Below are 15637 nucleotides of genomic sequence, written 5' to 3'. Positions count from 1 at the left end.
GCTGCACTGAGCTATGGACAGTGAACCACTCTGAAGAGCCAACTGTGTTGCCTCGGGGTCTAAAACTTTGCCGTTTCGAGGAAGGCGTATCAGGTTCTGTCGCGGCGTTAAATAGCTCTGTCACTGAGCAGCAGGTGCCACCAGTATGGAGACCTAAGTTACGGCTATAATTAATAAGACCCTTTCTGCAACCTCTCTTTCTGCATTCTAGTGGAACTGCTTCTGAAACACGTGACAGTGTTCGACTTTGTCAAGGACGACTCAACACCGCTGCCTATCAGTCGTACTCATCACACGATCAACACCGGGTCCGAACCTCCGATACGCCAGAAGCCCTATCGAGCATTAGCAGCTAAACGTAAGGTAATCGATGATCAAGTTCAAGAGATGCTTAAGCGCGGAATTATTTGAGAATATTCTAGTCCCTGGGCAGCTCCCGTCATCCTTGTTAGAAAGAAAGATGGCACATGGAGGTTTTGTGTTGACTACCGCCGCTTAAATCCAGTCACGAAGAAAGATGTCTACCCATTTCCACGTATAGATGGCGCAACTGACTGTCTGCACTCAGCTTCGTACTTTTCTTCTATTAACTTGAGATCCGGCTACTGGCAAATCCTAGGGGTGTGCGAATAGTGGTTTTTTGAGTCGAAGCGAATTCGAAGCGAATAGTGATTTTCTTCGAATAATTTCGAAGCGAACAGTTCGAATAGTACTTCTGGCACTAAAAAGAGGCTGAATCACAGTAGGCATTTCCAAAACCATTTATTTTCCCAATACACGATGCCATTACATACTGCACTGAGGCTTTATTTAAAACCACACTTCAAAATTTTAAGAAAGCACCTAAAGTGAGTGATGAACAATTTTTGCTGGCTTGGTAATAAAAAGTTATAACACATAAAGATACTGCTGGCTTTCTAATAAGAAATTCGAGATAAAATTAAAAAAAATAAGAGTATAACAGAATGGCGCCAGTAGTACAACCAATAACTGAAACTATAGTAGTAACTGCACTACACTGCAGCAAGAGCACTAAGAACAGTAAAGAAAAAAAAAAGAGACATTCTGCACTTCTGGTGACAGCTGCCATTTACAGCCCAGCATACTCCAATCTAAATGTTATCGTGCAGAAACACAAGCTGTTCTACATGACGGGTGAGCAGGTTCTCTCCCTGACAGCGCACAATGTTTCCTGCAGCTGAAAACAGCCTTTCGCTGGTAGTCTGTGTTGCTGGGATTGAAAGATATTTGCGTGCAAGTGGTGCTATGGATGGGTACAGATGGCTGCCGTTGGTTCTCCACCATGCCAAAGGGTCTTCAGACTGCGGAAGAAGGGGGCTTTTCAAGTACTCGGCGACTTCATTCTTCACTGTATGGTGTGGTCGGCGGCTCTTATCGGAACTAAATTTGTCAAAGGCGCACCACACAGAGTCACCCGAAGTGGAAGGTCTTGGAGATGCGCAGACTCCGCTTGGAACCTCAGCATGCTGATGCACTACCACCGTCACTTCTGCTGCCTTCACAAGGAGATCAAGCGCCCATTTCTTTTCAGCTTCGGTAGTGTAGCATGCATCTTTGTACCTAGGGTCAGCCAACATATGGCTAATGCTGGAAGCTGAGACATCTCGATGTCAGGAAATCTAGACTTGATGCTCTTTAGTAGGCTGGATGCAATTGATGCTGCATCATAATCATTCAAATGCTGTGCAAGAACGATCCTTGTGCATTCAAGCAGCGGGATAACTTGTGAGAGAGTTGGGTAGCTATCCCCAGAGAGTTCAGTTGTGGCCTGATCAAGCGGCTGCAGGACCTTTACTGATGCTGCTAGTAGCTTCCACTCTTGTGCGGTGAGATTTTCAACCACGTCACATTCTGAAAGTTCCACAGTAATAGGGGCACGAAGTCTTAGAAGTCTGGCCATCATGGCATGCTCGCTGTTCCAACGTGTCGGTACGTCCTGCACTACTTCAAGACAATCCAAAAGCATGCTTTTCTGAATTTCATTAAGGCGTGCTCGAGCCTTGGCACTTCGCTTATACCGACCTACTATTGAGCTTGCTTTTGCACAAAGCTGCGCAAGCCCCGCCACATCTTTTATGACATCATTGATGCATAACTGAAGCGTGTGGCCGAAACACAGCACGCCCTGCCACGACGATCGCGCAACCGCCGAAACAAAGTTTCTCCCGTTGTCAGTGACCACAAAGGTCGGCACCATTCCTTCAGATGGAAGTTCCCACTCCTCTATTACAGTTCCGATGAACTCCGCCAAGTTCTCGGCAGTGTGAGCACCCGCAAATTCGGTACAGGCCAGTGCATGTACATGTTGCACAAACGCCTTATCCATCACATGGCAAGTGAAACTTACATAGCTGTCGTTCGCTCGCGATGTCCAACCATCCATTGTGATAGAGAAGGACTCCACTCCGCTTGCGAAGACCTCTGCAAGCTTCGTTCGCACCTCTTCTTTTTTCGATGCATAAAGGTCGGGAATGATGACCCTCGAGAAAGTCGTTCGTGACGGCACTGCGTAATCGGGCATGGCGAGTTTCATCATATCACGAAAGCCAGGCTCCTCAACGATGGAGTACGGGTGCATACCGCGTGCAATGAATCGGCCGACCATCTTTGTCATCTGTTGCGCTTTCGGTGCTGTCGCCTTCATTTTTGGCGCGAAACATTCAGCAACTGACTGTTGCTGAACACTTGGCTGGCTTGCCTTTTTCAAGGTGGCAGCGTGTTTGCGTGCCTGACAGTCGTCCTGGTAGGCCTTAAAGAAATCGGGGTGTCTTTTCAAGTGCGTCTGTAATGTCGTCGCCGTCCCCGTTGGAGTCTTCAAAACGGCCTTGCATTTCATGCAGCGAGCCTCAATGTCGGGGGCAACTTTCACGAAGTAGTTCCATATTGGATCACCTTTCGTAGACGCACTGGCCATAGTGCCAACGATCGAACCAGTGGTCGAACGGGTAGAATGTCCAACAGTGAACTAGACAATCACTTGCCACATACGTTGCTTGCGTTTCTATAGTTTAGGATCCTCGCTTCTTGGGCTTGGGTTGAGTCTTCTTTTCAGTTGCGTCGATGAGACTGCTGCGTCCAAAGAAGTTAAAATGGCACATAGGTTGACCAGACCTCCTAGCAGCATTGGCAGCACCGCACCATCGCGTCTCCAAGGCTCCCACACCACCGATACGTTGGCTGTACTATCGGGGACAGAAGTGCTCAGGACGCGCCGCGCGTGGCTCAAATGCATCGCCATCACCTAGCGGCCGGAGGTTGGCGCGTCTATTTCGCTATCCGAGGGGTGCTCGTATGGAAACGTTGGCTCTGCTGTGCGTCTCCTGGGTGCGGAAAACTGGCGCTCTTCCCGGCCTATGCCGTCACTCTGACAAGGCGTGTCGCACGATGCTTTCTTTTTTTTTGCATTTCACTAGCAGCTCGCGGCTGCTGTTTGCCGGAGCGTTGCTTCCCTTATTAAGCCGAAGCATTGTAACATCGTTCCGTTTACATTCCCAGACTACTACCCCCTCGAGCAAGAATGGAAATGGCTGTACAAAACTCTAGCGCCGCAAGCAAAACGTTTTTCGCACCGATCGCGCGTTCTGACAAAATTATTCCCGATAGTACCTCCGAGCAGCACTTAGCATCGCGCTTCCAAGATTGCTCTGAGCCTTCAGCGCACCGGAGTGCCTGAGTTGCGGCGACGAAGTGCAGCACACCACCGAAGACGGCTCAATGCCCTGATCACGACGGCGTTCCATTCCCATCAACGTGCAAGCAGTCAAAATCGCAAGAAAGACGCCTGTCACAGTTGGATGCGATCATTTCGTTCTACTAAAGTTCGGCAGTCACGTTTTAAGTCCGCAGCCTCCCCTATGCCGAGCGTTCACGGCAGTATAACGCTCCACGGGTGCGCAATAAGCTTGGCGTTATCACACGTTAAAGGCGCCCTTCCCATTGACGTAAGTATACACTTCGGCGACATCGAGTCTCCGGCCTGCCGCTGAATTTTTCGCCACTCCGAGAACGGTCGCCCATGTTCGGTACGCATAATTCATCACCTGACTGAATGAAGCGATAGCATGGTAGGGCTGCGTGTTTATCTTTGCATCTGTCCTGTCGGATAATCTTTTCCGCAACTCTTGAAAAAGAAAAAAAGGAGGGGGGCCGACAAATTTTCGGGCGAACGACCTGTATACGCTTTCGCGTAAAAAGCCATCTATGCGGCATTACTCGAAACTGAAACCACACAAAGCAAGCGGGCGAGCGTTCCAGAAACACAATTCGCGCGAGACGAATACTTCGAAATTTCGAATACCGAGAATTCGGTTCGAAGCGAATATCGAATGCTGTGCTATTCGATCGAATATTCGAAATTATCGAATATTCGCACACCCCTAGCAAATCCCCATGCACATTGCAGATAAAGAAAATATGGCATTTGTAACACCAGATGGACTTTATGAATTTAACATTATGCCTTTTGGATTATGTAATGTGCCTGCCACATTCGAGCGCTTCATGGATACAATCCTCCGTGGACTAAAATGGCAAATTTGTTTGTATTATTTGGACGACGTTGTAATTTTTGGCAAAACATTTAGTGAGCACAACAGCTGTCTGGATATCGCACTTGATTACATGGAATGAGTTGGTCTTGTACTGAATGCAAAGAAATGTCATTTTAGTACTCGTGAAACAATTGTCCTCGGTCACTTAGTTGATAAAGAAGGTGTTCAACCAGATCCCAAGAAAATTGAAGCTGTCAAAAGTTTTACCGTGCCTAAAAGAGCTGCAGAGCTTTTTGGGGCTATGCTCATACTTTCTACGCTTTATACCGAGGTTTGCAGACATCGCTTACCCACTCACGTGTCTACTGCATAAAGATGTACCATTCAATTGGACCAGCGAATCTGACTCGGCTTTCCGTCATCTAAAATTTCTTTCGACCTCGAGCCCCATCCTCCGCCACTTCTGCCTATCGGCTCCAATTGAAGTACACACTGATGCAAGTGGTATCGGTATCGGCGCTGTACTTATACAACGCCATGGACGCGATCAGCACGTGATAGCGTATGCCAGCCGCTCGTTGAGTAAATGTGAAAGAAATTACACGGTTACGGAGCAAGAATGTCTAGCCGTTGTTTTCGCTGTACAGCGCTTTCGTTCCTATCTGTACGGGAATGTTTTCACTATCGTGACCGACCACCATTCCCTTTGCTGGCTCGTGAGTCGGGCGGCTCGCTCGATGGGCTTTAAGCCTACAAGAGTTTAATTTACTGCGGTGCATAAAAGCGGCCATAAACACTCAGTTGCTGATTGTCTTTCGCATTTGCCACTTCAAACGACTGATGACGATGCAGACAACTTCAATGAATATTTGGCTCCAATTTCAAAAACCTTCCCCGATCTCAGCGTTTTCCGAACTGAGCCACAAAAAGACCAAACATTAACCTCTCTGTTTGATTCCGCCAACGATCCTTTGAAGAACACATTTAACATTCGCGAAGGAGTGCTTCATAAAAAGAATTTCGCTTCTGGAGGAGCACACATGCTTCTTGTTGTTCCGGAAAGCCTGTGCATCATAGTTCTAGAAATGATGCATGATGACACCACGTCTGGTCACCTGGGAGTGGCTCGAACACTCCACCGCATACAGCAGCGATTTTACTGGCCGAAGATGCTTTCAACGATCGAACAATATGTAGCCAACTGTGTGCAATGCCAGCGCTTTAAGCTGTCGACTTCAAGTCCACATGGAAAACTGCGGCCCGTCACACCTTCAACAGCCCCGTTTGAGCAAGTTGGCATTGACCTTTTTGGACCTTTCCTACGGTCCTCTAATGGACACCGATGAATTTTTGTGTGCGTGGATTATTTAACTCGTTATTGTGAAACGGCCGCGACACCATCCGCTACTGCGCCTTAATTTCTTACTTCGATTCATCATTTTTCGGCACGGCTCCCCTGCAGTCATCATTAGTGACCGTGGACGCCAATTCACAGCGGACATTGTCGAAGAACTTCTTAGCCTCAGTGCCTGAAGTTTTCGCCACTTCACGCCATATCATCCCCAAACGAACGGTGTGGTAGAACAAACTAACAAGACGCTCACCACCATGTTGGCTATGTACGTCGCTGCAGATCATAAGGACTGGGATGGCGTTCTACCATTCATTACCCACGAATACAGCTAAGCGCAACATGAGACAACAAGCTACAGCCTCTTCTATCTTCTCTATGCTCGCACGCCTCACTGTGGCCTCGATACCATACTGCCATTTTTCATTCATGACGAACATTCTCTTGCTACTACACTCTGCAGAGCTGAAGAAGCTCACCAGCTGGCCAGAGTTCGAATTTTATCTTCACAAGAACGTTCTAAGAACTGCTACGACACGCGACACCAACAAGTTTCTTATGTTCCTGGCGACTATGTGTGGTTGTGGACACCTCTCCGTAAGCGTGGTCTTTGTCAAAAACTGCTGCCACCCTACACCGGACCATTTGTTGTGTTAGAGCGCATCAGTGATCTGAATTATGCTATAGCACGCATAAGTGCGAATGGTCGACAGTCACGGCAGTCTCAGGTGGTGCATGTAGCACGTTGCCTCAAGCGATTTCATTCCAGGGGTTCTATGTAACTCGCTCGACAGGCTTCGCCTGCGAGGAGGGAAATGTCACACGCCTTCGCAGAACGTCGACGGAAGATGAAGAACGGTCGGGCAGATCGGTAAAGAAAAAGAAGAGCAAGAGCAGAGGGACGTTGGTATGCTTCGCCTGTTTGGATCGATCCCTGTAAATAAACCCCCCGTGCGTACAAAGCACGTAATATCTTGTAACAATCTCGAACTCTGAACCACGCATTGGAAGGTGCGCCTTCCCCGAAGACGATCGCATTAGCCTCGGCCGTCAATTGCCATGTATGTGACATTTCAAGTGCCGCGCTCTTTCCCACCAGCGGTAATCGCTTGTCGTGCGCTAGCACGTTATGTTTTAAGCCATGTGCGTGAAGGAACGAGAGGGGGACCGGTGCAGCCGTGGCGTTCGGGAGAGGGGAAAAACGCGATAGAGCGAGGCGCAAGGCAAGGGTGTGCCCATTCTTATGCCGAGCTTTTCCTCTCCCCTTCCTCTTTCTTACCAGGTCTTCGTTTGCAGCAGCGTGCACTGCGCATGCACGGACAAGCCAGCGCAGCCCGTGGGAGACCTCCTTGCAGGGCAGACAAAACATTGGACGCTTTCTCCCATGTGCATTGTGGTGTAGTGAGCCCTCTGCGCGCGGCGGCTGATGTGCGATGCGTGTCTCGTGCCGTCGTACTGAACGTGCGTAAGCTATGGCGGTCGCAGACATTAAAAAGCGGCAGATCATTTTCTTTTTCTTTTTTTTGGGGGGAGAGTCGTCCATCCCTGTAGCCATGTAGACGATCGCAAGCGGAGTCTCAAGCCAATTTCTGTATATCGAATTATCGATATATCAAACTATTTCGCGATCCCCTTCGAGTTCGATATATCTGGGTTCGACTGTAACACAAGGCCTTACCTCGAAGAAATTACAAATATGGCTAGTGCTTTAAGATATATTTAACTGCATTCCACAGCAATAAAATTTATTTTTACAACCTCTGCAGCACGTGGATAGAAACGTATTTATATTATAGCATTTCTAAAGTAAATTATCTGTAGCAACTCTGAAATGTACGTTCAGCCAGAGCATCGTTGTATCTGTAAAGATGATGCTTCAGCCAGTTTATATCATGATTATGTTGAGTAGTCTCAAGGCTGGGTTGAGTAAGCCATGGTAGTATTAAGTAATCCCACCTCTGCCTTCTTTATTAATTTTTCTATTTTTTCCAGCTCTTGTCGCAAGACTGAAGCTGGAAAATTGTTGGCTATCGCTCTTTTATGAATCATTTCAGCCTATTGATATTTCTCATTTTTAAAGAACTAGCTCCACACCACTGCTACTACCACTACTACGGCGTCATCACTTCACGGCCCGATGATATTTGATCTCGTGGGTTTAAGGAAAAAATATTACCACATATTGCAGGCACAGGTCGGGTTATCGAAGTCGTCTTCAAAGGCGCTCCTAGCGCATGGCGAAATCGCCCGCGCGGCATATTCGAGCATATGAGAGAAATATCATGCGCCGGGTAGTTCCGAAAACATTCACTCCCTGCCGAGGACGAATTTCCTGTTTTTCAAGAATATCCTGGTAGAAAAAACACTGTGCAATTACTGAACGACTAAAGACATGCTCGCATACACTCTGCCGAACAAAACTGGCTGCTCTGCTCCGCTGCCTTGGCATTCCTCTGATCAAGAGTAGAACTGTATGGTCTGCTGTGAGCATTATATCACGAAACGCGGGTAGTGATGATGAGGCTGCGTGCGATAAATAAAGTGCTTTAGCAATTTGTGCTTTTGGTGACCCTGTACTTTTATAACAAGGGTAAGTTCTTGAAAGTAATGCTTTGGTTATATTTATATTAGCTGACCTAAGAATCCCGATTCGCACCTATTTAAATTTGCTTTTAGTGCTCCAAAACATTTGCTCGAAAATTTTCTCCCAAAATTATCGCACCTCCCAACTTAGCACCAATTTTCCGCGAAAAAAAGTGTGAGCATTCTGCGAGTAAATACGGTACTCATCGCACTATCGCATCGTCATTTCGCACGAGGAATCTCCTGTCAAGTCTTGTACGGTTCCACAGTGGCTCAGCGATAGTAGCGGCCATGAACATTTCACTTGAATCCCTCGTGCTGCCTAAAGGAACTTCACTCGCTTGCATAGTGGATGTTTAACCTATGTTCCTGATGGTGCTCACCGCCCCTCTGCCTCAGCAACATGCTTCATCAGACGTCTCTTCCTGTTCTGTCAAAGATGACCAAACCGAACCAACGCCAAGAATTGCTGACATTGCTTCGAAGCCACTAAGCCATTTTCCAATTTTTGATGCCACTTCCCCACCACTAGGACGGACTAGAGTCACTGAAAAATTTCAGTGCACCGCATTCATTTTCCGTGCGCTGCCAGTTCGTCTACTGGCTGACTTTCGTCACGTGACTTTCGTATCACCATATCCCTTCCAAGCGCATGCGCTGAATACGTGTCTTGTGCGTGCGTTCCTCTTTTTCTGATTGTTTCTCACAGTGTGCACGTGAGAACTGTTGTGCCTCTGGGTGCAGCACCAAGACTGAATCAGCAAAGGCGTTTTCTCTGTGCCTGAACTAAAAAAGTGATCTCCATCGGTGGTGAGTGTGGCTCCACAGAACCGACTGGGCATGTTATCAAAGAACACCCTCTTGTGCGAGTATATGCAGGTTCATTGGCTTTAATTTCTGTTCATTTAGCTGCGAAAAAAGCACAGGAAATACTCAACGTAGACATGGTGCGCATGATCGCAACATGTGTTTACCTTCCAACGCAGTGTGCTGCATGTGCGCAGGAATATGGAGCGTGCATTTTACTTGCGGAGTTTTGCAAAACCCACCTCCACATTAGGTTAAATATCTAACCAGCCAGCAACAGATAAATCCATATTAAGTTGTGCAAAATGACTCACACTCGTGCATGCATGCTTACGGGCATGTGTTCGTCTGCGGATCAATGACCTCTTCATTTTTTGAATTTTTATTAATGTAAATGGCAATAATAATAATTGGTTCACAGTAAAGGAAAGGCACAGTATTTGTTACACTTGCTCTGTGGACACCTGAACCACACTATAAGGAAAGGGAGGAAGGTGGGAGTGAAAGTGGAGAGGGAGAAAGAGGAAACATAGTGGAGGGCTGCAGAGTAATTTAATCACTTGGGGATCTTCGTACGCTGAAGCCGCACAGCACAAGGATGCCTCCATTTCGCCTCCATCGAAACGCAGCCACTGGCGGTCGGGACTGAACCCGGGTACTCAGGCACAGTAGTCAAACGTTTTAACCACTGCACAACCGCAGTGGAGCATTAATGTTAAATGTACGCCATTACTTAAAACTTTATGCACGGCTTTATTAGTTCTTTATTTCTAGTTGTACGCTAAAGAAACTCATGTGGTGAAACTTTCCAGAACTCACCCCTATGGTATCTTATAGTCCAAGTCGCTTCGGGATGTTACACCCCATAAATTAAACCAACCAACCATATTAGTTGTGTGTTTGCAGCTGGCAACTTCTGGCCAATGTGTGTCAACAAGAGATGACATCCATGTATAATGTCGATGTCATTTAAATTTTTGATGGCAGTTAATAAGGGAGGTTCTAGCAAATTGGCCACACAAGGCGTAGCGGTTATGAAACATAAAGCGATACCATGAAACAATGAAAAGTACAATAGTCACAACCGCGCGGTGATAGCGATAATATAGTAAGCAGTGTTTTTCTTAACGGTGAAAATGGGGGAGAAAAAGCCTGCTTGGCGTTCTTGGCGCAGCGACGGCGATACGCTGTATGGGCTAACATGCTACTTCACTTTGTGCTGCTTATACAAAGCGATTCAGCAACTCAAAGCATAACAAAGCTCCGCACTTCATCCTCCGTGTCTTTACTTTGTCTGGCACAGTGACGCCGATGGACGGCATTCTCAACGACTTAGTATATACACACACGTTAAGTCACGCTGAGCCTTTGTGAGCTGCGAAATTGATCAAATGGCAACGACATCCAAGAACGGCAATCTTCCCATGGTTTTCTTGAGAACGGCAGCAATCCCATTTTTATTCAATCATGACGAGTGCGCTATCGCATGCCATGCTGATGCAGTTCCGCAAAGGTATGTCGTGGTTCTGCAGCGTTTCAACCACAAGCATACCAATGCTTCGTACAGTCAAGTCGTTTTCCAGATTAGGCACTGGTAGCAAAGCAGTATGAACAATATAGTCGACAAACATGACAATAGGATACAGCTTGGCATCATTGTCAACATCGTTCCTCCCGTCAGTAGTGATCGAAAGCAGTCCGGACTACCGACAACATTGCTGATCTGATGGTACGCCATTTCCTTGGCAATCATAAAGTTTTTGTCCAAGCGCAAGCATATGTTGTTGCCTCCTTAAAGCTGGCAAACAGTTTCCTGAAGAGGTTGCTAGCATGTTCTGCTGCATTACGTAAATGGAACATTATGCTCGATTAGAGAAGCCGTAAAGAGACACTCCACTTAAATAGTGGCTTGGTCCACAGCAGAGTTAAAATACTCACAAACCTTCTTGTTGGTGTCAACAATACTCGCTGAGGCCTTATGCTTCTCTGTACCGGAAGAATGTCCCGACGACTGTATGCGCAATACAGTTAAAACTCGGTATAACGAACTTCAGTATAACGAAATCCTCAATATAACGAAATTACAAGGAATACATCACATAATGCCCATTGGAAACCATTTATATTTTACCTCAATATAATGAATAAATGTTTCTGTATTTTTATTACAACAAAATCTTCAGACAAATAAATTTTACTAGGAAGGACAAAAATTTCATAACGAAGATGATGGCCAAAGGGAAAGCGTTGCCAGCGCGCGAGACGCGGACGGGCCTCCTGGGGCGCGTGGCATTAGCTCCCTACAAGCAAGAGATAAGCGATAAGCCACTAGAGTATCGGCGCCCCCGCTACCCGCTTTTTTTTCTTTCCCTATCTCTTTTTCCTTCATCACAAATGGAGGAGAGCGGCAGCTCCGTACTCCCCCTTCTCAATGCTCACTCCCTTGCTGCGATCCGAAGAAACTCTTCCCCGTGCCTGCGAAGGCAGATGCGTCAGCATGCACGCCCGTCTGTCATCCCTTTCTCGCACGGTTCTCGCGCGGCCGCTGCTTCCGCAGGCATTTGTGTGCTGCTTGCCGCTCAGTTTGCCGATTCCGACTCTCCTTCGCTTCGGTTTCCGCCGTGCGTTGCTGCAGCAGCTGTTTGTACGCTGCTTTCTGTTCTATTCGGCGATTCTCCTCTATGACCCTCTTTCGCTTTGTCACTGTCTGGGTCCTTCAGGTCCTTCGCAGGAGGACCCAGGCAAAGACACCGATACCGCAGACGGCGAAGTCGCAAGTAACCGTGAAGTGCTTGACGCCATAGATGTGCTGCGGCGCTACGCGAGTTTAACAGGACAGCAAGAAGCGATGAAATCCTCATAGGCCTATGAGGTCATCTCTGATAGCTAAGCAGATGCAAAAGAAGGTCACGGATTACTTTCAGAGGAAATAAAAACGAAGTCCTTACAACTGGCAAGTGCTTAGGTATTGTTTCCGCATGCTAGGCACAAAATTTCGATAACGAAATTTCATTATAAGAAAGTAAACTGCCAATTTTGACGACTTCGTTATATAAAGGTTTCAACTGTATTCACATCACAGCAGCAGTAGGTGCACAAAGCAAGCCTTTTGCCTTTAAGCGATTTTTATATCGTCAAGCGACAACGACGAGGACAAAGTGCTGTGCTCGTGCGTGGAACGTGTGGAACGCGAGGGCGACGAAGCGTGTGTGGTTCGTGCTGGGCATCGCTGGCCTGAAGTTCTTCGCCTGCGCTGTTGTCAGCTACCCCTCTGTAAATATCTGTAAATACATCCACTCTTTGTGTGCGTGCATGTACCTTACATTGTTGGTGGAGGTGCGGGATAGCCTAAGAAAGCACAGAACTGCTCAGCGGTCTTGAACTTCCCGGCTCATTAGTCATGCCCAGTGACGGGACTGCACCATCGGCGTCCTCCACCCCAGCTATCATCTTTGCCGACCCGTGTGATCCCAAAACCTTCAGTGGAGTGGACGGTGCTGATGTGGAGTACTGGCTCACTATGTACGAGCCCGTGAGCGCACACAACAGATGGGACCCAACCATGAAGTTGGCTATCATCATTTTCTACTTGATGCGCACTGCGAGGGTCTGGTTCGAGACCCACAAGGATGGCTATCATCCTTTTCTACTTGATGGGCACTGCAAGGGTCTGGTTCGAGACCCACGAGGATGAACTAACCAGTTGGAACATCTGCAAGCAGAAGCTTTCTGACTTGTTTGGTAAGGTAATCTGAAGTAAATGGCCACGAAGGAGGAGCTTGCGTGCCGAGCACAATCGTACACAGAGTTGTATGTGTCATACATCAGGACATTTTGGCCCCGTACATGAAAGTTGACACTGCTATGTCAAAGAGTGATAAAGTTGGTTACATATTAAAGGGAATAGTAGATGACGCTTCCAACTTGCTTGTGTACAAGGACTGCGGAATGGCTGAGGCAATTCTAAAAGAATGCCGCCGGTTTAAACAAGCGAAAAGCCGCCGTATTTCCTTTCAGTTTACGTGGCTACCAAACATGACTGCGACGTCCTGCATGGACTCAACCCCACTTTGCCCTCTGCCAAAATCTGATAGCCTGACACGACTTGTGCGCCGGGAACAGAAGCAGTGTCTCCTACAGTTTCCAAACTATCGGTACCGGACAGTACCCCTACAATATCTCTTATACAAGCTGCTGTCCGGCAAGAATTCGTCAATCTCAGGATTCAACCTATATGCTCCATTAGCTCCCCAGATGCTCACCATGTGTCCCCGGTACTTGGTTCCGGACATCCATACTACCCTTGCTGCAGCCGCAACCCAGATGAATGGAGAACACCTGACAACAGCTTGGACGAACAACTTCAGGTTAGTGGCGCCCACCACGAACCACACACATTTCGTCGTCCTCGCATTCCACACACGAGCACAGCACTTTGTCGTTGTCCCTTGACGTAAATTTTGGTTGGAGGTGCGGTGTACGTCATCCACATCCACATCCTTGAAGCGTTGACGCCATGCGTATGCTGGGACCATCGGCCAAGAGCCCAGGGATATCACCGCGCAGCTTCGCCCCAGCCCTTCCTGCCCAGACCAGACCAGCTGCAACTACCACCGCCCCGCCCCCATCCCGGATCTGAAGACAAGGTGCACAGACGAACCAACCAGAGCCGAGACCAGAAAGACCTGAAGGACATGTACACACAACCCCCTCCCAGCCACTTGACGCGACCTCGAGCCACCGGTCCCATGGACTTTGGTGGCGGGTGGTTGAAGAGCTTCAGGGGAGGCGGATCACCCGAGCATCATCGTGGTCATCGTCATCGTGGTGGCAAGCACATCATTCTCTTCTACCTTTTCTTGAACACCCTTACCGTCACGTCACCACCGACTTTGGCAAGATCGCTCGGTGGCCCCAGGAAGTGATGCGAAGAAGACTGACAGTGGTGCAACAGGAGCCTTCGCGCTAGGTCAGCCATTAAATCATCGTTCACCCGGTTGCCACGTTGTGTCGTCTTCTTGCTTGTCCCCACGTTAACAATATAAAAATCCGTTGTATAACTGGGTATGTACACTTGAAAGTACTTTTTGCTGGACATCTCACAATCTGCATTTTTCCCAACGTCGCACTGCACATGTGCACCTCTCTCATAGTTGAAAATGAACCATCAACATCAGCTATGCATAAGCAGTTCTTGGCCTCCGTGATCGGCACAGCCGGAGCTCAACTCAGAGTTCATGTGCAGTTAATATTTGTGACAAGCGTATGTGACAGATGGTAGAAACTTTCAAGAACAAACGTTTTGCTGGCAGCTGCGTCTACCAAGAATGTTTTCAACCAGCAGTAGACGAATTTTCAGCCACTCCCAGAGGGCGCCACATTCTGTGAAAAAGGCGGATCGCATTCGCAGCGATTATGTCGCCAACACAACAAGCCTAACAGCTTGAAAGCCACTGCTAGCCGAAAAGTCGACAATGGCGATGACGATGTAGCTGTACTTCCTCAAATGGAGGATAATCTAATTGAAGTAGAGGCGCCACCAAGTGGCATGGCAAAAAATTAAGATGCTCCACGGAGTACACTGTCACGCCAAATAATAGAGAGCGCGGCACAAAACCAGCTGGGATCACGTTTTTGCATGTCTACTTGGTCTAACCCTACTACCTTCTTTTAGCAGAAAAATCAAAATGAGAGTGGGCACTGTGACACTTGTAAAAAGAGCACTGAAAATCAGGCGCTACGAAAAAAATCGTAAAAAGGGGCAGGTATGCACATTTGTAGCCAGCTTTATGCACCACATGCTTTGCCTCACGGCTCCAAGGCCCACATAAAGTTGGCTTCTAGTTATCTCGATGGTGAAGTCATATATAAAAAACAATAAGAATAAGCAAAGTTTTACTCTTTTCTGCCTCATGATTAGCAAAAGGTAAAAGACTTGCGCAAAAGGTAGATGAAGAAAGAGACGTGACAACAAGACATTCTGCCTCATGACCATGTCGTTTTGTGCAAAGCATATATCTCCACGGTCAAACACACTTTTAACCCCAATTCTTATAGCAAATGCCCTTACTATAAAAAAAAAATATACAGTCATCTATAGAAGGCAAAAGGGGACCTAAGTTTTCATTACTATATCTGGCTTATCTATAATGAGGTTCTACTGTATCTCAAGTGACGACAAGTCTTTTGTCAGCAAGGTCTAAAAAGGAGAGCTGCAACACCGGGGAATACAAGAGAGGCATACAATCATCTACAGATGAGTTGGTAGGCCTCTGTAGAATGCTACAATGCAACAGTCAAGCAGATAACTGTGAACCGTTGCTTCGCATACAGAAACTCACAACAGAGGTGGGTTTTACAATTGAATGCTGAAGAGCGCAGTTAT

General features: G+C 47.4%; 1 protein-coding gene and 1 pseudogene across 4 annotated transcripts in view; both read right to left on the bottom strand.

The window, feature by feature from the left end:
• The window catches only part of LOC146201211 (telomere-associated protein RIF1-like), a 310221-nt gene that overhangs the window by 75565 nt on the left and 219019 nt on the right, over positions 1-15637 (bottom strand). The gene's annotated exons all lie outside the window — the stretch shown is intronic.
• On the bottom strand, positions 1087-2372 carry LOC146201214 (zinc finger BED domain-containing protein 4-like; annotated as a pseudogene).

Source organism: Amblyomma maculatum, chromosome 2 (genome assembly GCF_055883805.1).
Source record: "Amblyomma maculatum isolate TAMU_Amacu chromosome 2, ASM5588380v1, whole genome shotgun sequence".
NCBI classification, from domain to species: Eukaryota; Metazoa; Arthropoda; class Arachnida; order Ixodida; family Ixodidae; genus Amblyomma; species Amblyomma maculatum.
Note: the sequence above shows the minus strand (reverse complement) of the source record. Positions and strands in the feature narration are given on the sequence as shown.